General features: G+C 41.6%; 1 protein-coding gene and 1 non-coding gene across 3 annotated transcripts in view; both read left to right on the top strand.

Moving 5' to 3' along the window:
• MACROD2 (mono-ADP ribosylhydrolase 2) overlaps window positions 1-20743 on the top strand; it is an 886338-nt gene that overhangs the window by 391635 nt on the left and 473960 nt on the right. The window lies entirely within an intron of this gene.
• On the top strand, window positions 14853-15042 carry LOC115610161. The gene has a single exon (XR_003992135.1). It is a non-coding gene; the product is annotated as a U2 spliceosomal RNA (small nuclear RNA).

Here is a 20743-nt window from a genome sequence, read left to right as displayed (position 1 = left end):
AAAAATACGTTGCAGCAATATATCCTTTTGGTGGAACTCAGCTGGAGATGCACTAGGGCAAATACGTTGTTTCTCAGAGAATAGGTGTGCGTCTGATTTATCAGAGAGCTGCAACTAAAAGCAAACCCCAAAAGTAACAGCATGCCATGTGTGTATCTGGGGTGTGCAGCCAACTGCCCTAATGGTGCTTGGATCCTCACTAGTCCCTGCTGCATTCTGGCACGATGGGCTCAGCTCAGGAAACACAGTCCTGAGCTTTGTCCTCATCAGAAGAGTGATTTTTTGAAACAATTTTTAAGTAGTTTTAAAAGAAACGTACACTTGGAAGCTACTCCCATCTCTCTGTGGGGTTTATATTCTGCTGGTCGTGATATCTACAGCTACTTAAAAGGAGGATGGAGAGAGGAGGTGGCTGGTCTCTTCTCCCAAGTAACAAGTGATAGGACAAGAGGAAATGGCCTCAAGCTGCGCCAGGGGAGGTTTAGATTGGATATTAGGGAAAAATTCTCCACTGAAAGGATAGTCAGCATTGGAACAGGCTGCCCAGGCCAGTGGTAGAAGCACTGTCCCTGGAAGTGCTTAGAAACCATGTAGATGAGGCCCTTAGTGACATGGTTTAGTGGTGGACTTGGCAATGCTGGGGTAACAGTTGGACTTGATGATCTTAAAGGTCTTTTCTATCCTACTTGATTCTATACTATCTATTCCCCATATTCTTCCAGTTAGGCTGCAAGTCTTTTCAGATGCAGCAAAGCCTCTGTGGGGTTTTTTTTGGAGTGGGAAGACAAAAGGATGAGAATGAAAAGCCAGTTTAGCACACAAGAGATGATCTCAGCTTTTCTCCTCTGCTGGCTGGTGGGCGATCGTTATTGAAGGGGATGTTGCAAAGGTACAAACACTGGATGCTCGGCACAACGGCCGATGCTTTGCCTGGTTACTCCCCGAGTGCTGAATGTTGTCCTGCAGGCGGGGGTGAATCTGTGTTGTAACCAGCATTTTACACACTCACAATGTGATGTAAAAGGGACCAAATGTCGTATTACATCACGTTGTCGAGGCAAACTGAAGAGTGTATCGGTGCTACCTGATTAACACCATAGTAAATTCAATCTGTTAAGTCTAAACAAAATTTGCTTTGGTCCCCAATTTTGAGCATACCTTTATTATTTTTAATGGATTGAAGCTGACAGGACATTTGTGTCAGAAGATTTTACAGAATTCTAATGAGAATCCGAGTGCTTTGTCAGTGCGTGCCAAAATCCTAAATCATTCACAGAATTTAGGATGGCGTTAATGTTATCCAAGATTATTTACAGAATAGTTTTAAATGGCTAAATGTTTCTTCATCCTGTATTGGAGACATTCACGGGCTTATGCATGGTCTTGCCAATAGAGTTTGTGAATATACCCAAGGCCATTACCCTTCACTGTACAGATGTGCTGGGCACAGTCACCACAGTACTAATTATTCACTAACAAAGCAGAATAGCAGAGTTCAAAACTTGTGTGTAGGTGCTGCCACAGGCTCTGATTCGGGAGCATTTCAATCCATTCAATTTTTTGCCAATTAAGCAGCTTTTAATCACCGAGTCTGATACCGAGCAGTAAAAGCAACCCGAGCGCTGCTCGCCTCCGTAGCCTGGCTGTGAGGGAAGCACTGAGCGGTCCCCTTAGCCCCACATTCCCGCGGCGGGAGCGGGCTCCCCACCGGGCAGCCTCTCCCCGGGGCAGCCCCATCTCCTCGGCCGCCGGCTCCCCGGGGCCCATTGCTGCCACAGCGGCGGCGGGTCGGGCTTCGGAGCCCCGCTCGGTCCCGCTCGGGGCGGCTGCGCCGCCTCCCCTCAGGCCGCTTCCCGCCGTTACGTTACGTCCGATGCGCAGCGGCGGCCACGCCCCGCCCCGCGCGGCGGTGCCCGGGTGTCTGTGGGATTCCGGCGGGAAGCGGGTCTGCCCCGCACCGCCTCCCGCCGGGCGCCCCGGAGCACCGCGGCGGGGAGCGGCTCGGGAAGCCCTTGAGGCAGCGGCTGCTGCTTTAACTGTGGAACGGGCGTGGCGGGTCTCAGCGCCCTGGCTGTGGTGAGCGTGTGTGCTGTGGAGAGATGGCGGAAGGACGGCTGGAGGAAGCCAGATGAGAGCTTTTTAAACACAAAAAGCAGAAACCCTCGAGGTCCTCGCCACGTTGCCTCCTCCCGCCTGGCCCCACACGCCTGCTGCCCGTGGTGTCAGGCTGCCGGTGCGAGGTAGACCAGCCTCGATGGGCACCCAAGTTGAATCTTGTCTGAGAAGCAGCACATCAAGCGTTTCTCTCGGTGAAAGGCAGCAGCAGCCAGGGGTAGTTGAGGTATTTGTGTGATGGCCTTTCCTGCTCTTCTCCCAGCAGTCACTGATGTGTGATGACCTAGCCTAGCCTGGATAACTCCTGCTCTTGTCTGTGGGGTGATTGTGTTTGTACCCATAAGCAAACATAAACTGTTGCAGGGGCAAGAAAGTATTTAATCCTTGTTACATACGTAGCCTGTTTTCATATCTTCCTGAAGGCTTTTTCAGTTTTGAGCATATGGGCACTGCCGAAATAATATATTAAGAAAGAATCAGAATTTGCCCGCTGCCTCAGTAGTAGGCTTCAGTTTCTGGGGTTCATAGACTTGTATAAGATTTATCTTATCAGTGTCTCATGATCTGGTGACTGTTTAGTAATAACGGTCACCCACACAGTGTGCCAGGACACCATGCTGTTGGGTAATGAGAACTCCTGGAGTTCTGTGAAGGCCCCAATTAATCATCGTAGTGTCAATTAAAAAGGCCATTAGAAATACTGTCCGCAGCCATCAATCCTGCATAGGTGTTCTTTTTGGGAGAGGTGTATGCGTAATGCACTCAGATTTGCACACATACACATGCTTTTTTCCAGGTCAATATAACATGCCAGAGCAATTGGATGAAGTATATTGGCAGTGGGAATAAATTTGTATTCTATTTTACATCATATTATAGTTAGTTCCCAAATTTATTCCAATCTGTTAAATCGGGTTTTCTAAGTGTGGCATAGTTGCACTCAAGCTCTCATCAGAGTTGCACTGCAGTCTTTACAGGGTATGATTTTAAGGCCAACATTCATTAAATCCTTTCAGAACAGGGACTTTGTTGTCCCACAGTTCCTGGTGGGGAACTCTGTACCAGTTTGGGTCTTCAAACACTCAAGTAATACAATTGTGGGTGGAGCGAGTAGTGTTTTTACTTTACATTGTTTATTACTTTTAATTTTTAATTCTCTATGTCAGCTGCTTATAAGTTCTTCATAGTTCATTTGTTTGAATTGAGACATTTTTATACCCCTTGTGTGCCCTGGCATGGTTGGTTTTGTTTGGTTTTTTCCCCCCCCCGAAAAGCCCATTTGAATGAAGTTGAAGTGTTTATGAGACCAAGAATAAAGTAGAATGTTGTTTTGTCCTTACTAAAACAAAACAAAAATAGAAGGTTTATTTTATTAGGAAGCAGAGCTCCTGCCTGGAGCGAGGGTTTGAAAATTCTTGAGAGCTCGTTTTGTTTTTTTCTTGTAAAAGATCTGCCTAAGTTGTTCAAAGGTAGAGTGAGGCACTGAACACCCCTGTTGTCTCATGCTCAGCAGAGCTATGAATGTCTTAGAGCCGTGTTCTGCAAGAGGACTGGAGCTGGGTGGGATGGATCTGTAATAAGTGCAGCACCTTTATCAAGAATCTGGAATTGAACTCAGGATTTTTTTCTGCCGTTAGCAAATACTGTATGATACACTGTAGCAGATATGTATGTTATCAGCCTGTTATCATCGAAGATAATCTGCTGCCTCTGTCTTTTACTTTCAGTTGCTTAAGAACCAGACTTTTGGTAAGTGGATCTTTGGAACTGATGATATGCCTGTCGGCATCAACATCCCGCTCTGTAATGGGACATCAGTTTGGCTTTCCAGTTTGCATTAAAACAAAAAAAACCCCCTAAACAACCAGTTTACATTAAAAAATAGTAATCCAAACAAACCTTTTCCAGTCTTTTATCCAAGCCTCCAAATCCTAGAAATTCCTTACAGAGACTATGCATTAAGAGGTCAGTGAGTTACAATCACTTGCCCACTTTTGGTTAAGTCTTCTCCTTTGTGTATCATCATCATCATCATCATCATCATCATCATCATTCAGTTTTTAATGATGTGATCATAGAGCCCAAAAGAGTTTTGGGTTGCAGAAGATGATACAGCTCTAGGAATCAAGCCTCCAATCATTCCTGGAGCAAAGAGACTGAGGCCTGGGCAACTACAGTTCCTACAGCTGCCACTGAAATCAGGGGAGCAACGCTCTGAACCCCATGAAAAGCTGGGAAGTGAATACTCCTACTGGGTGGACTTGCCAGCTTCTCGCATGGGCATGCGAGAACCTTGGGGTCAATTAACCACCATCTTGCTGTGCCCCTGTATCTCAGCTTTTATCCAGGAGAGGATAAAATGCCTTTGTCAGATGGAGCAGGAGAGTTTGCAAACAGTAAACAGCCATGCTTTATTTTAAGCAGGCACATGTTAGTGTGCATGAAAGCTAGGGTGATACTCAGAATTTTGCATTCAGAGCAAGATCCAGAGGGTGTTACAAGACAGCCAAAAATAACAATAAAGCCAGTTATTAACTAGCTTCCTTTCATTCAGCGGGAACCCATGTTTGTCATTTATATTGGGACAGAGGGAAGATGCAGCTTGTGAACAAATGTTGGGAATTTAAAAGGGTGAAATTTTAAATGAGAGTCTTTGTAATAAAAAAGGAACATAAGGCTTGTATCTGTTAAAAGCAAATTCAAAAATGAAGCCTCTTTCCTGCTCTTCAACTTAAAATCTTACGATTATCTTAAATCCCAAAATGTAGCTTCATTGTTCATTTCCTTTTTACCGGAATGTAAAATAACAGGAGCTTGAGGTCTTAGTGTATTAAAAAAGAAGTAATCCTTTTTCATTGTAACTTCTGGTAGTGTTAATTAAAGGTATTAGGAGAACCGTCATGTGTGACACGTTTTTACTCTTGTACAGTGTGCTAGGAATATCTAGGAAAGGCATTATGTGCACAACTTGTTCATGCACAGTGAAGGAGACTGGATTTTACTCTTGACTTTTTATCACCTACAACTTGATCACGTTTTGTTTTCTTACGTGGCTAAGAGGGAGAATGTGTTTGTGTGTTCTTTGCAGTTCATAGTCTATTTAACAAATTGAGACTGTTTTTAGCAAAGTTCAGGGTTATTTCTTCATACTGAGCAAACCTCATTAAAGAAAGCTACACAGAATTTTAACGGTTGAAGACCAAGAAAATTACTTATCTACTTTTGTGAGTGACTTCCATTTCTTCCTGGTTTTGCCCACCACCTTTCCCCACCTCGCTCCCAAGTGTGCCTTCATAGCACGTTTCAGACCGTGTTTGGATGTGCTACCTTCAATAAGGATTTTGAAGATTCTCGTTGATGGGCCATGCTGTTCTGTTGGGATCATATGGTGTTAGCTGCCTGGCTTCCTGGGCTCACACTGCACTGCCTCAGTGGCGAGGTGCCAGTATTTTTCCTGTTGTGTTTTGCTCAGAGTTTGCATTATGTCACTAACCTTAATGTAAAACCAGGTCTACAGTCCGTTATGGCAGTGATAATGAGCAATACAGAGTGATGTATGAAAATCACACTGGTTGCTGTTCAAAGTGAAATAGTTTGGCTTTTAACCTCCAACATTTTGAATGAGAAGAGGATGGAGGAAGGAACTGGGGAGGTTCCCCCCAGGAATTGTAACGTTTATTTGTACGGATTTTGCAAAATGAAAAGCATAAGGTTTTAGGGAGCTGTTTTCAAAGTAGAATGGTGTTCCCACCCACTCCTCAGCCTCCATGTAAGGCACGAGTACCAGCTGCCAGCGCAGCTGACCTGGGTTTGAATGGTAAGACCGTGTTGATTGACGTTTGATCAAAATGGTACTTTGTTTACGTGCCATGTGGTCCCGGTGGGCTTGCTTAGACCACCAGATGCCTTGAACAGCCAAAGCCTTTGACTGTTACAGGGAATTTGTGCAATTTTTCTGTTTATCCTTTACTATTATCTTCCACCATCAGAACCATCAGATCTGATTCACTTGTAAAAGTCTCTTCAAGTAGGTTTTTTTTACTCTCATATTCAGTTAAACAACCACAAAAAAGTTCACCAGGTGTCTAAATTCAGCTGAAGTTACTGGATATAAGCACATAAACCCAATTTATTAGGCGAAGCAGGGTTTCTCTTCAGAGACAAGTGTCCCTCCGAAATAATAGCATACACTGGCTTCTCTGCTTGGACAAGAGGAAGAGCGGGTTTGCTGCTGTTGTGCTCTTTTTGAATAGTTAGTGTATCATGTCACTTTTAATTTTTGTGTTTAATTTCAGGAGTTGTTTAGCTGACAGCTGATTGACCAGCCATTCTGAAAGCAGATGGGAAAATGGGTTCAGATGGCCCTTCTTTCTGTTTTTTCTGAATCCTCAGGATCTTGCCTAATTACAAGGTGTAGAGAGTGACTATGGCTTAATTCTTTTTAGCCTAACAAATAACATCCATTCAGGAATCTGGGTGTTCCTTGCATGTTTTCCCCACATGAATGGGTCTGAAGTTCAGTTAGCAATAATACAATAAATCTGAATTTGTATTGTTGGGAACATATGAAAGGGAACATAAAATAAATCCATACTTCTTCCTATCTGTTCTTGGTACAAGCATTGATGTAACGAAAATTAGGTCTGAGTGCTTCATCAAACCCCAAATTTTGGTGTTTCTTATTACACATAGAATCATTTAGGGTGGGAAAGACCTCTGAAATCATTGAGTCGAACCATAAAAGCAATTGTGATATGGAAGGGATGGTGACAAACAGGAGGCTCCTACATGGGCACTGAGAACAGAAAAGCCTGTAGGTTCACAGAGCGCTTGATTCAGGCAACCACTGATAGCCAGCATAGGAACAGCGAGGCTGGGTCTAACCTCCCTGTGCAGGGAGGCACTTGGTTTATTCAGACTCCCTTTGCCAAGTGTCCCTGGGCAGCTTGGCCTGGAGTGTGTCCCTGCACTTCCAGCAGGACTCCCTCTGCAGAAAACAGCACTGTATTCATCCCGCAAGTATTTATAGAGTCCATGTGAAGAAATTTCTGCCCATTAATGCCCATTATTAATGAATGCCTCCAGTTCATTTAGGATTTTTGTATAGAGGAAACGTTTTTTATAGACATGTGTCTATGAACTTTGCTAAAGTGTCTGCAACAGTATTTACACAAGTGCAGATGTCCCGCAGAGGTTTTGCAATAGCAGCACTTCGGCAGAAAGCCCAGGGTGAAACACCATAGAGTATACTTTGGGTGTCTCAACTGCTTGTAACGTTAAATAACTATATAGAACAGAATGTAAGTAATAGAATTACTTGAAGAGTTGCTGCAGATAAGTAGATTTTATAACTTGTATTTGTTGAGGTGATACAAGATGCTAAATCTGAAAGGATGTAAAATGGTGCAGGATGTGAGCTGACATCACTGTGGTGTTCTGCTGCAGCATGTACTTGATCCAAGGACAGAATATAAAAGCAACTTTTCAAAGTACCCTCAGTCGTGTGGTTTCACTGTACTAGAGGATGTGCCTGTGGGTATATAGAGTCAAACTCTCTTTCTCAGACAGCTCAGAAGACAAAACTACCTGTAAGTTTTGATTACAGGGCCATTGTAATCGCTCTGTTACTAGCACTTTGGCGCTCATCAAGAGAAGCTTTTGCAGCACTTGCGGTCATTGAGTGAACTGAAACTCTTGGCTTGATGGAAGATTTCAGAGAAGCCCAGAGTCCTGTGGGAACTGATTTAAAATCCCAGATAACTGGAGAAACACCCCCTAGGTGTCAAGTGTCCATACAGCGAATTCAAGTGTGCTTTTCCTTTCCTTGTCAAAGGGGTGAAAATGGAGCTGTTTCCCTGAGAAAGCAGAAGAAAGCGGCTGCGTGGTGTAATGAGAGAGGTCAGTGAGGGTACCACAGGAAGCAGGAGAGCACGGTGATGTCTGTCACCTTCCTCCCCTCCCCAGCTGCACGTTAAACGTAGACTGCTGTTCATAGAGGGGCAGGCAGGGTTTAAAAAAAACATGTACGTGGGGAGAGCCAGTGGCTCTCTCTGAGTTTATTCACATTATTCCTGCTGCAAAACCAAGGGAATCCTCTCATAATTCACTGCTGGCAAAAACATTATGCCCAGCTTTTACTGCCTCATGTGCTTGCTTTTGATACGTTGGGTTAAAATGAACAAGCTTAAAATTGAAGAGGGCAGGAGAAAAGGAACGACAAGCCCTAGAGAGCGAGTTACACAATGCTAGCCCTTAAAGCCTGGGGAAAAGCTGTTTAAAATTGCTGAGTATGAAGCAAACATCTCCTGAGGCGGCTTTCCAGCATGACAGCAATAAACACGTGACCAATAATTCAACCTGACAGCAGAGGTGTTCAGGAATACAAATACCACGAATGCTCCGTTCTGCTTATGCACCCAAAATGCAATACGTGAGCCTGGGCTTCCCTGACAGCACGCTGTCTCTCCCATCCTCTCATCTGATGAGCATCTTCCCTGTGTGAAAGCACAGCCTTTCTGATCCCATTAGAGAGGAGAGGCTCAGTCCCTGCGGTCCTTTCTGCAACCTGTGCACTCCGTGAACCACGCCATGCATGGGGGATTTGTTAAGAGGTGCATTGGGAGCTAACATGTCACAGGCAGACTGCTTAGGGATGAAACCCCTCCGACAGAAAGGATTAGCTGCACCCAAGAGGTAAAAACAAGAAGTCATATTTTTAAGGCAGATCGTGGTGCACAATTTTGATTATTTATTGAGCAAGAAGATAGTCAGGGCTTTGTGTTATTAGAGATTCTATACCCTAGGAAACTGGCAGCAAATTCAGCCTGGTGCTGCCAAACTGTACTTCAGAATCTGAGGTTTCATATGAAAAAAGGCAAAAAAAGCAAAACAAACAGAAAGCCCTCTATACCCTGCAGCTGCAGAGAAAATGCTCAGAAACTCGCTGTGACCAGAGTTGTGTTCTTGTCTTGAGTCAGCAATCAGCTTGAAGCAATACCTTTGAGAAGCGCGAACTGTGCTGGTCATTTCAATGCATGTGAGCGATGAAGTCTGACATGTTTACACAGCAGCTAGCTCATTTCTGTGGTGCTTTCTGCAAAAACCCCTGTGCTGTTTGAGAACGGATTTTCTTGGGACACAAGGAGAGAACCAGATGAAAGGTTTATTATTTTTCATGTAAATTAGACTTAAATATCCCTTTCTCTTTTTTTTCCCTGTACCCCCACCCTCCCCCCCCAAAAAAAGCCAAAAAAGAAGAAAAAAGCAAGGAACTTTTCAAATTGTGGAGAGACTCAGAAACAAGGGGTATTTTCTTTGCCCACCGGATAAAGCTTTAGTCATATCCGGACTCTTGAAAAAATCAAAACAAAACCCCCTTCTTCCTACTAACTCCTACATTCTCCTTAGCGCCATATGCCCCAACTTACAATTATCCAGCTTTTAATACATTGCACTTCTGCTCCGACAGCTATACAATGTACAACAGTTGCACAGAGTCAGAAGGCGAATCTGTGAAGCACAAAGAATAAAAGAGTTTGGTGACAATTTAAAACAAATGTGGTGAATATGGAAGTAAATAACATAACTAAAACTGGGTACGGATGGTATTTTTTCATTTCTGTATGTCTGTCTAGACCTCCTGTCTCAAATTTACCTACCCAGTACTGTGAATTTCCCTTTTGGCATCAGCTCCACTGAATTTGCATTTAGCAGGCTGCAAAGTACAGGGGATCTCGTAGCTAGTGCTTATGAGGATCCTGAGGAACCTATTAATCAGTGGCAGAACTGTATGGTTATATGGCTCACATCATGTTTGAGCATTGGAGCTCAACATTAGCAAAGCCCTGTAATTGCTAATTATTAGCACTGGGTAAGCCTCACAAGGTTTACTTAAGAGTCCCTTCATGTCAGATTCATATCCAAAGCGTATCTGAACCATATAAGGACCTGGGAGGTAATACTTTGTCATTGTGTAAGGTAGAAGACCTGTGTATGAAAGGGCAAGGGGATTGTGAAATAATTACTCGCTCTGCATTTAATTTAAGTCAATGAAAATGCCAGAATGATTGAAGTGTTTATGCTGAAGATCAAGGAGTTAGATTGGAATAGGGTAATCAAAACCAGGGGTATCTTTCTTAAGTTTTTTAATATTTCTTAGGGAAGAAATAATGGGGGACTGTGAGAGTATAGCAAGGAGAGTGTGGGAAGGCAAAATCAGGATCAGAGGTCACACCTGTGTGAAGTGATGGTTTGAAAATGACAAGTAAAAATAGAAATATGCTTCACTTGACGGTGATGAATGGATTCCTTGACCTGAGGAGGAAGACTAGAGGAGCTTTGTGCTGTGGAGATGGTAATTTGATAGTGGCAATACAGGTGAAAAAGTTTGCTGTGAAAAATCCGGTGGGAAAAAATGACTGCTCTTAATTTTGTATGGGTGTTCATGGCCCTGGGCCTCAGTTGCCAAGGTAGCTGTGCTGTTCTGCAGCATGGCAGTGACACTTTGAGTTTGCCCTCTTTCCACAGTTGCACTGTGATTCTGCCATCCCTGTTTTCTCCATCTCTTCCCAGTATGCCTTTTACCTTGTGTTTGTCTATGCTTTGCTTCTTCAGCACTGGAGTATTCTGCACCACTCGCCTGCCTCTTTTCCTCTGGCACCACAAAACTCTTCAGGTAGCCTCATAAAATTGGTAAACTGATGAGCAAGGCTCACAGAGTCAATATTGCTGTACCTGGGACGCTATATACAGTTTCCATGTGTGGGAGGTGGGATCAGTCATACCTTGCTTATACATCCCTTGTATCCCAAGGACAGGGAAACATTTGCCAGCGGCCTATAACTTCGCCTCTCTGCAAGCAATAAATGCCAAAAGTCTTGTCAGCTTTATACACACTAGGACAAAAAAGGGTGTTATGGGCTGCTGCCTGCTTCTGTTCAAACATGAAGCATGGATTTTGAGGTTAACGGAGGTGTGTTTGCGTAAAAGAGGTTCTGATGGAGATGAATTATGAAAATGACAATATATACCGCATTTTAAGCTGACTATTAACGCTGAAGGTAGAGCGCCAGGCAAACATTAGCAGCAGCCTGAACCACCTCCGTTATGTACTTTTTTCCTCCAAAGCACTCAGCATGAGGAGCCAAAGCAGCCCTGGGTGCCAAAATGGTGTTCTTAAAGGCCCAAATAGCCGAAAGTGTTTCAGAACACCATGTTTGTGGCTTTTATTCCTCTGTGTGTGGGTTTTGGTTATAACTGGCCATGCAAACCCCTTATGGTGTGTGACATTAATCCATTTCTCAACTAAAAATACTTAGTGCACTGCGGTTCAGTACGGTGCAATTAAACATATGTATGGGCACGGCGATGCCAAGTGTTATTTTGTTTTGAAATACCGTGTATGGAAAATGGGAAAAAATAAATAGTGAAATGCCACGTTTAGCATAGTTCTCTTTTGCACTTCGTCATAAAAACGTACCAAAGAGTTCTTCTGAAGAGTTGAGTTTAAAATAGATAATCTTCCATACGTCGGGTCAGGGTTTAATTGCTTGCCCACCCAGTGGGGAGTTATCTGCTGCTTGCCAAGTTCTGATCTGTACACTGTCTAACACCAGTTTTAGAGATTATCAACTCAAATGACCCATTTGAGAAACACTTATAGCCATAGGGTCTCTCCCCCTTTCCCTTTGCTGGACTTGAAGTCTGATTAGTGTTTAGACATTGCTTTGAGATAACGATAATGTGCCTTTTAATTAGCATCAATATTTCTAATCTTTCGGGAAATCGTAATGTGCTTCTTCTTTACACCGTGACTGTTGACAGATGGCCACTTATTAAACATCATTAAATTCTGCTATCAATCTTTTTTTGTGCTTTTTAAAATCTGCTTGTCATTTAAATGAAATGATATATAGGTGGAAGGGTTTTCACACCAGGTTGAGTAGACTTTGTTGCAGTGCTGCAACGTTATTTGGTGGAGGCCCTGGTTTTGAGACATAAATATAATCTCCCAGACCTTGTTAACTTGTCATTTCAGTGTATATCTGTATGTTAAAAGTGGCTCTTGTATGGAATTAGCCCAAATGCTTCTCAGAAAAAACCACTATTTAAACATTTAGAAAGTTGAACTTTTGAGAAGCCTGCGTTTATATGCAGAAAGCATTTCATGCATTTACACAGGAATTCATACTATTAGGTGTTTTTGTGAATGCCCTGGAAAAGTGAAGATGAATTCCTGTACATTATCTACAGCAGTGCTTTATTTGACTTGATGCATTCTTAGCTAGACCCCCTAATTTGTTTTTTGTGAAACTTTGTTTAATGGGTACAATTACAATGTGCATTGTGTCCTTGCTCATCTTAATAGCAGTATTAATTTGCAGGAAGGGACAAAAATGATCTTGCGGAGTTATCAAGCGGTGTTTAGGCTTTCTGAATGCTAATTAATTCAGAGCTCAAATGCTGTACCTGCTGTTTAAAAGGCTGGCAGCTTGCATTCATCACCTGAGTGACAGCTGTTCCCAGCCTTTTTTACTCTTAAAGAAGAATGGGGAACATTAACTCCTTCCGTACTAATGACTGCCCTATTGAAGTAATGATTGGTACGGTCAAAATCTAAATCAGCGAATTGTTGTCTGTAACAGATTTGCTGATTTTGACAGTATATTAGAGAAAGGTTCGGTGACAGTATATTGTGAAGAGAAATTGCCAAACATTTCTCCAATACACTGTTTTTTGGGGCAGCAAAAAAAGGTCTGACATTTGATGCCAGAACCAGATCCTCCGTGTAAGGTAGAAGAGACAGAATTAAAATCTTGCTGAGTCAGGTTTGAACACTTACAGTGAGTGTGAGATCTGGAGAATTTTTCTCTTGGAGTCAAATCCCTTTTTTTAATATTCACTGAACTGGTTGTCTTTGGTAGTAAAAAAGAGAGCTTAAAGGCATGCAGGTAATTTAATCTGAGGAAGAGCATACTCTGGTATACTGCAGATGTTCATCTGCAGATTTGAGAGGACTGCACAGTTTGCCTGAATGATTGAGGAAGTGAGGTACTAATAGTCCGTTACATTCCTCCTTTTTTCACAGAGCAACTAGTAGTTAAAATATATCTGTTAACTCCAACCCTTTGTTCCCTCCTGCCTCCAGTCAAAACATTTTAATTATACTACTCTTTCTTTTGGGGGGAAACATGAGACAAATCAACAGTTGTCCCATGTCAAAGGGTATTGCTGAACTCCTGATACCAAACAAAATTCCACGAAAGCTTCCAGTTAGTATTTTAGGGTAAATTCAAGGGGTTTTCCTTTTTCCTACTTTAAAGACCTATAAAGTCTGGTATGCGCTCTGCTATTCAAGTATTTCAGAAACACAGGTGTACAGTAGACGTGTCATAAGAATTATCAAATCTTCATTCGCATTTTGGAGGCCCCATGTCTTCAGGGGAGCTCAGGGTGGACTTGGCTAAAGCCTCTGGGCTTTGATTCTGCTCACATCGGGTTTTGTGCATTCTGATTCAGTACATCTCATTAAGCACGTGTTTAACGTCCAGTATTCACTGAAAGTTCTGTTGACTTCAATAGCAAATTAAGCACATGCTGAAATGTTGTTCAGAGCCTTGGGGGAAGGTGATTAAGCTGAAGAACAAAGCTGTGCTATTAAAATATTTTAACTCATTAAAATCCAGTAGATTTACTGATAGCAATTCACTGAATACTCTGTATTGAAAGTAAAACAATTGCCTTATAGTTGGCTGGCTCTCTTGTGCAGCTTGGGACTCCAGCATCAGTATATTAGCTGGGTATTTCTGCTGTGACAATGCATTTCCTTTTACTTTTGACCCACTGTTCCATTCTTATAAATAATTAGTGATTCTAATGAATGATTGAAAATATAATGGGAAATAAAAAGCTTTCCAGGCTTGTTTACAAAGTTCTTGAAAATTAAAATAATTTTAAAGAAATTGTTGTCTTGTTCCAAGTTATTCAAATATCTTTTGTTATTACTCATTAACTTCAAAGGATGTTTTTAGCTTCCACGCACAGGGATGATTTTTTATTTTTAAGCTTTAGCAGTATTATCTTTGTGTTCTTTGTGTGTGGAATTTGATACAGAGTAATTAAAACTCATGCTTTGGCAAGACTGAGATGTAGTCTTTGAATTAGCATGTAGGATGCTCTAATGAGTTGAGCAAGCATTAAGAAAATGCACTCACTATATAGTTCTGTCTTTAGTAGGCTGTTTATTAAAAACTCCCTCAACTTTTTAGAATCCTGTGAAATACTTTCTGTAAGGGAGATGTGTTGTTCTCTCCTATGGGGAGAAGGTTCTAAAATAACCCAATAAGGATTCAGAAATCAGAAGGCTGCTTAAATGCTTGGGGCAGGGTAGGGGGGCAGCAGGAAGTTAGAGGGAAGGTTGGTTGGTGTTCTATTCTTTTTATTTGGTTAACCAAAGAGGAAATAACCAGACCAAGACTGGAATATTTTGGGAGGACATGTCATCGTTACGTTTCTCAAGTTCCTGTCCTGGAACAGTTACTGTGTGTGCAAAATCATGAGCTCATTGAAATCTTGGAGTGAGTTATTTGGGGTCCGTAGTCTATCTGCAGCTTCTTGAGCTAAAGCAGAGTGATAAAGCTGCATAATTGTTGGTACTGCGGTGTTAAAGTCTGACGGTGTTTCAGTCTCAGTGTGCTCACTGAGTCAGACCAAGAAACCATCGAGTCTGCTGATTCCTGTTTGCTTCTTGACCTTTTGGGAAAGATCAAGTGTAGCATATGTTTTTATCAGTTTAATATCTGTTATGTCCTCAACTTGAGGGTTTTATATTAAATGAGTTTGGGGACTGGGAAATGTACTAGGAGCTTACGCCATCCTCTCCATGCATGAACCTGGCTATTGCTGTGTTTCTAGAGTGGTGTGGAAAGAAAAAGGTAAAAAAGGCAACAAGTCCCCTAATGACTATAAATGAATTCGAAGGGAAGAGCAGGAACAGAGCAAGCATATCTTATCCTTCTTTAAAGTACTTGCTAAATCTCCACCTATTTTCAGCTCAGGGGTTTTACTGAGCTTCAGCAAAACCCCTGTGCAAATAAAGTAAAATAACACTTCTGATTGCATTTTAATCTTGTTTTTAATGTCTTCTCAATCCGTATCAGTATCCATTTTGTAATGTCTGGTATTATAACATCAGGTTATCACCTTCAGGACTGGGCATTACTTTGTACTTACCAGTTAAAATGAGCCTACACTCCCTCTCACCCTTGGTGAAGAGCAAGTTATTGAATCGCTATTGCTGTTTATTTTCACTGACCACTCTTACAGGTGCTGGTTTTCAGGAAAATGAGATCGAATAGCAGTTAGAAATAACTGCAAAAACCAAAAGAGAAGAAACACACTGCATCATGGTGAAACCGTACATGTAGGATTTGATTGGGTTTGATTAAAGGCCATTGGAAAGAAATAATGCAATCATTCTCTTTGAGGACACACTGCAGTCATGAGTGTTGAAAAATAGATTCAGAAATACACCCAAAACGATGGGGAGTTGGTCCTCACTTGAATGTTTTTGATTAATTAAGTACCAGCTTATGCCATTTTATAAACTGAAGGTCCAGAACTGTTCATACCTGTCGCAGTCAGTGGGCAGCTAACAAAAGCTGGTTTTATTTGGCCTGTGACACGGTTACCACTGAGGTCTGCGTAGTGCAGCAGGTGATGACAAGCATGGTTTATGACATCTTTTGAAGCAGAATCAAGCCACTAAAGGCCAAGTTGATGTGACAGGGTGAAGACTGGCAGTTGTATTAGAAGAAAAATGCGTACAGTTCTGATAGAGGGTGATCAAAATCATTTCTAGATGACATAAGGATTTGACCCTTCAAGGATTTCATACTAACTATATGAGGTAATACAGAAAGGAGAAACTGAGTTGTTGTAAATTAGTGTCTTTGAGTTAAGCCTCATTACCAAACCTTCAGATTTTTAATTATTTGACCTGCCATAGTTAATAAAAATCAGGTTAATTTGGTGTGGTTTTTGGTGGTAGCTTGATGCTCTACCAGAGTAATTGCAGTAAAAGAAAATAATAGTTTCAAAAAAACCCCCACATCTCCCGTTTCTTGCATTTTGAATTGGTTGATGGTTTCTTAGTCAGTATTTATGGCATCAGTATTTAAATTAGGAGATGTTAAACAGAACTGATATTTGGCGGAGGGGGGATTAGGTGTTTGCTGATTGTAAATATTTTAATGTTGCTGTTTTATGGAAAACACAATATTTTAATTCTTTAAAATTTTTGTTTAGTACCAAAACCTAGTGTTTACAAGATAGAAATCCACTGCAGCAAAATACCATCTTATTACTATGCATGCTACGATGCTTACAGGTTATTGTCAATATACAGTGTCTACTGGCAAGGAAGCTTTTGTTTGTCATGGGAACAAAATGATTGCTCCTCATTTTTCTTGACTGCTGAGTTCTTTAAGCGAAAAGCATTTTCATCCTGGAATAAATATTGATTCTCTCTTTTCTCTCTTTGAGAAAATTAATTTAGTGTGAGTTATATTCACCCAGGTGAGGTGAGGGCAGCTCCAGACCCCACAGGCTATTTAAACCTGTGATACAAGCCAGCATTCAGAAGTGTCTTCATTATCCCCAGGTCAGCGCGTACATGCTAGATCTTTCGAAGAGTGTCTCCCAGGACAGAGCAAGGGAGGATTCATGAGCCACTTGTCTGTAGCAGTAGGGCTGCAGGCTGTCTTTTTCTTAGCCAAAAAGTAGTAGAATCTGTCTGCCTTCAGTCATGTCCACTTCCCTCCACTTCTGAGTGGTTCTGTACCCTAAAACCAGGTACAAAGGTCTGCCTTCCAGAGACAGCCTTTGGAGAAATGTAAAGATCTGCATTTCGCTGTGCTGATTTTTAGCACATGGAAATCGTTTCCACAGTGCACTGGGGGAAGAGTAGAGAGGTTGGCAATAGCCAAGTCTTCCCTTTGTAAATGGGCTGAAAACATGAAAGAGGGAATGCGGAGTGTTGAGATAATGCATGGCAATACCTTTACAAAACTGAGCATCCATTGCTATTGCCATGCTTCAGCTGACAGGGGACATGTTCATCCTTGGAGAGGAGCTCAGTGGCATATTCTTGATAGGCAAATTGAAAGAACAGGCAAGAGCAATGGGAAGAGTTGGACAGGTTTCTGTAAAGAATTGCACGCTTCCACTTTCTTCTTTCTGCAGCTCTCTTAGGAAGACGTTGTGAGAAACATCTGAACCCTTACAGGTGACGATGTGTGCCTGTTGCTATCATAGTGTTTGGTATGGATCTGCGTCCGTGTGGATCTCTGTCAGATTCAAAACATAAGCCCATGTTACTGCAGAAATTACGTCATGCAAGTGTGACATTTCCGCTGTCCCGACTTCAAAATTAGCTTTCATTACTCAGTTAAAAATCAGGCCAGCTTGCTGGGTTCCCTTTAGAGAGTGATACCTATGGGGTCTTGATTTCACCATTATAAAAGCAACAATTAGCATTCAAAGAAATGAGTTTAGTGGAATTCATTGCAACATGATAAGCTTTGGTGTTTGAAAGTCTGTGTAGGTGTTCGACATGCCGAATCACTGGATATTATTGTGAAACTATTTTTTTGATGTCTGTGTGCTGTGCACTGGTCTCTGTATTACAGCACTGGCCATTTCCTTAGTAAAATGGTTTGAGGACATGAAGAAAAATGATAAGGACTGTACATCTGTAGCACGAAGTTAACTGTACATCTCCAGCACAATGTTGTCATGCTTTTGTTCCGGAATCAGTACTATTGGATTTATGTTGTATTCCCTTTTCATTTCATTTTTTATTTTTCAATCATATTATTTTTTAAATGTTCACCACAATAAAAATCAAACAAAAATGAGTTAACAGAAATATAACTCGCTCAATTCTTCTATGCCTCAGACAGAGCATAGTCCTGCCAATGGCTTTCTGAAAACAATTAGGATTGTTTGAGAAGGTTTTGAACTAAAATGGGGGCTTTCATATGGCCTCTATTAGCTCGCCCCAAGGGAATGTATTTTGTAAAAGTGACGATTTATGGGATTCATTACTAATGTCAAACTTTGTTCTGCTGTGTGAAATAGCATAATTAAAACACCAAAATAGCAGCACACAAGCAGTGGAACATTGTTGAACTTGTAGGTATTTCCACATAGGTGATTAAAAATTTGATGGAACAGTGATATGAGTGGTTGAGGCATGTCCATGTGAGATGTAAGAAAAACAAGCCTCGAGCAACTTAGCTATTTTCCTCAGAAGGATTTTATCCAGAGGAAGATGCAATATATAAGTGCAATAGCAGCTGGGTATTTTTAGAATTCTTTTTAATTCCTTTATAGTAAGTCTCTGCACAATGAGAGAATAGATACAAATCAGATAAGGTAACAGTTTGTCCCATTGGACTGAAGTGATCTTCCAGGATAAAACTACAATTTCTTTCCTTCTAAATATGGTATTCAGTTGGGAGTAAATTAATTAAGGCTGGGCTGATAAGTATCTGCTGTTCTGCAGTCATGACATGGCAAGACACCAGGTATCTATGTGCAAAACTCTTTCGTACATCAGAAAAAATAGATAAAGTTCCTGTGCCTATTGTTTCTAGAGCTGTGACGTGATACTTTAAATAAATGACTTAACTCCACGTTCAAAATACCCAAAGGTGTATAATATTTTATTATTACCTTAGGTTGCATTAGTGTAACAGCTCTTCCCTCACTGGAGAGCCTTTTCTCATGAGAAAGGAAGGTGCTCTCGGTGCAATCTGCCCTACCTGCTTTACTGCTTTATCTCTGTTACGACGAACAAATAAAGGTGAACATAATATAAATCAATTATCCTAAACTGACTCTCACTTTGGGGTTCCCTCAGTGATCTTCACTGATGGAGAGGACATATTTGGGGATGTTATCACTGGCAGCATGATATGAATTGCTTAGTTACTCTGTACATGCTGGAAAACTGTTTCCCTGTTCCCCTATGAAGGGAGGTCAGAAATTCATGCAGCAGAAATGTTAAGACTGTCAGTATTTGAAACAGTTAAGACAACAGGGAACTGCACATGATCTTTCAATTGAGTTGTAGAAGATCATTGACTTCAATGTTTACGTGTGTTTAAAACAAGTGCTTTCTGTGCTTATTCCAGTCACCCTGTGTCGTTTTCTGTTGCATTAGTTTTCTGCCTTAAAATTAAGCTAATTGTGAAATGTTTTCATGCAACAATATTGAATGTAAAAGTATGTGTTTTACAGAAACGTTGTTTTCTCTGAATTCTCTGCAATACTCTCAGTGAGGTAGATGGAAAATCAGGTACAGAATCTTTAAAAAATAATTTTGGATGCTATCTTCAAGTGGGTATTATGAGGAATGAATATAGATGGAGCTTAATCATAAACTTTTTCCCTTCCTGACAGTACTGACATTTTCTTGTTTCTAGACAAAAAGATAAATCATAGCTAATGAGTTGTTTTGATCATTTTTGGTGTTAATGCAAAACCTAGACCCATACATTTTGACCCTATACTTCTGAATTAACTATAAAAGACTCAAAGCCCAAAAGCTGATGTTTTGCAAAGATTAGTAAACTGCTCTAAGAGTTGCTTCATTCAGTGGGATTGAGCCTGGGGTAGCAAACCACTGGGGAGCCTTGGGTGATGGCATGTGGAGGGAGTCTGCAGGGCAAGCCATCGTCCAGCGGACATTTGCTGGCACGTGGCACTGGAACCTGAATGTTTAATAACACTCTTTTTCATGTGAAGCTTTACCTATGGCTCCTGCTGTGAGAAGGAAATGTGGGTATGTGAAAGAGGGAAACAGGATTGAACAGGGGGATGGTAAATACAGAAAATAAAAAGGGAAACCTTGACCGGATTGAAGTTGGGAGTACTTACCTGGGCCAGTTTTAGTATCCCTATATTTTTGTATGAAGAGCAAGGTAAAGCAGCATGGTGTTTCAGAGTATGGGGATTTGCACCTGCGACATGTTGGATACTGGTGCAAGATTTTGGTTCTGAAGTTGTCTTCCGATAGTCAGTTTAGGAAGCATGATATGAAGTATTTCTCTGGGGAGCAGTGTTAGATTTTGCATGTAATTCACCTAAGGTTGCAAATATAGTCTTTGAACCTTCCTGGTGCTGTGATTTTAAAAACATTTTGCTCTGTGCAGGGCCTTTTTTTTAAACAAAAGTGGATATCTAACCCAAAGGCCATGTACAAGCCTTCAAATTTAACCTTTTCATTTTGCTTGACACTCTGGAAGAAGATAAGGGGGGGAATGTTGTCTGAGCGTTTACACAGAGGATGGAGAGTGGTGGTGGTGAGGGGGATAATGACTTCAGCTCTGATTTTCTTCCTCTTGCTGCAGCAGGGCATCTGTATTCTCTGCTGGGTGCAACCAGCCTACAGGAAGCTTTCATTCCTGCAGACGAAAAGTCAGTCATCAGATCACTGGGAAATTGGAGAGCCATGAGAGCTGGACTTGTGATGACCTGGTTTAAAAAAAATAGTGTAGATGAATGGTGAAAGATGAATGATGGGAAGAACGTGAGGCAGGGCTTAGGTGTGCTTCCATCTGCAGTA

The sequence above is a fragment of the Strigops habroptila genome, chromosome 6, assembly GCF_004027225.2.
Source record: "Strigops habroptila isolate Jane chromosome 6, bStrHab1.2.pri, whole genome shotgun sequence".
NCBI classification, from domain to species: domain Eukaryota; kingdom Metazoa; phylum Chordata; class Aves; order Psittaciformes; family Psittacidae; genus Strigops; species Strigops habroptila.
The sequence above is the reverse complement of the archived record's forward strand: the minus strand, read 5'-3'. Positions and strand labels throughout refer to the sequence as shown.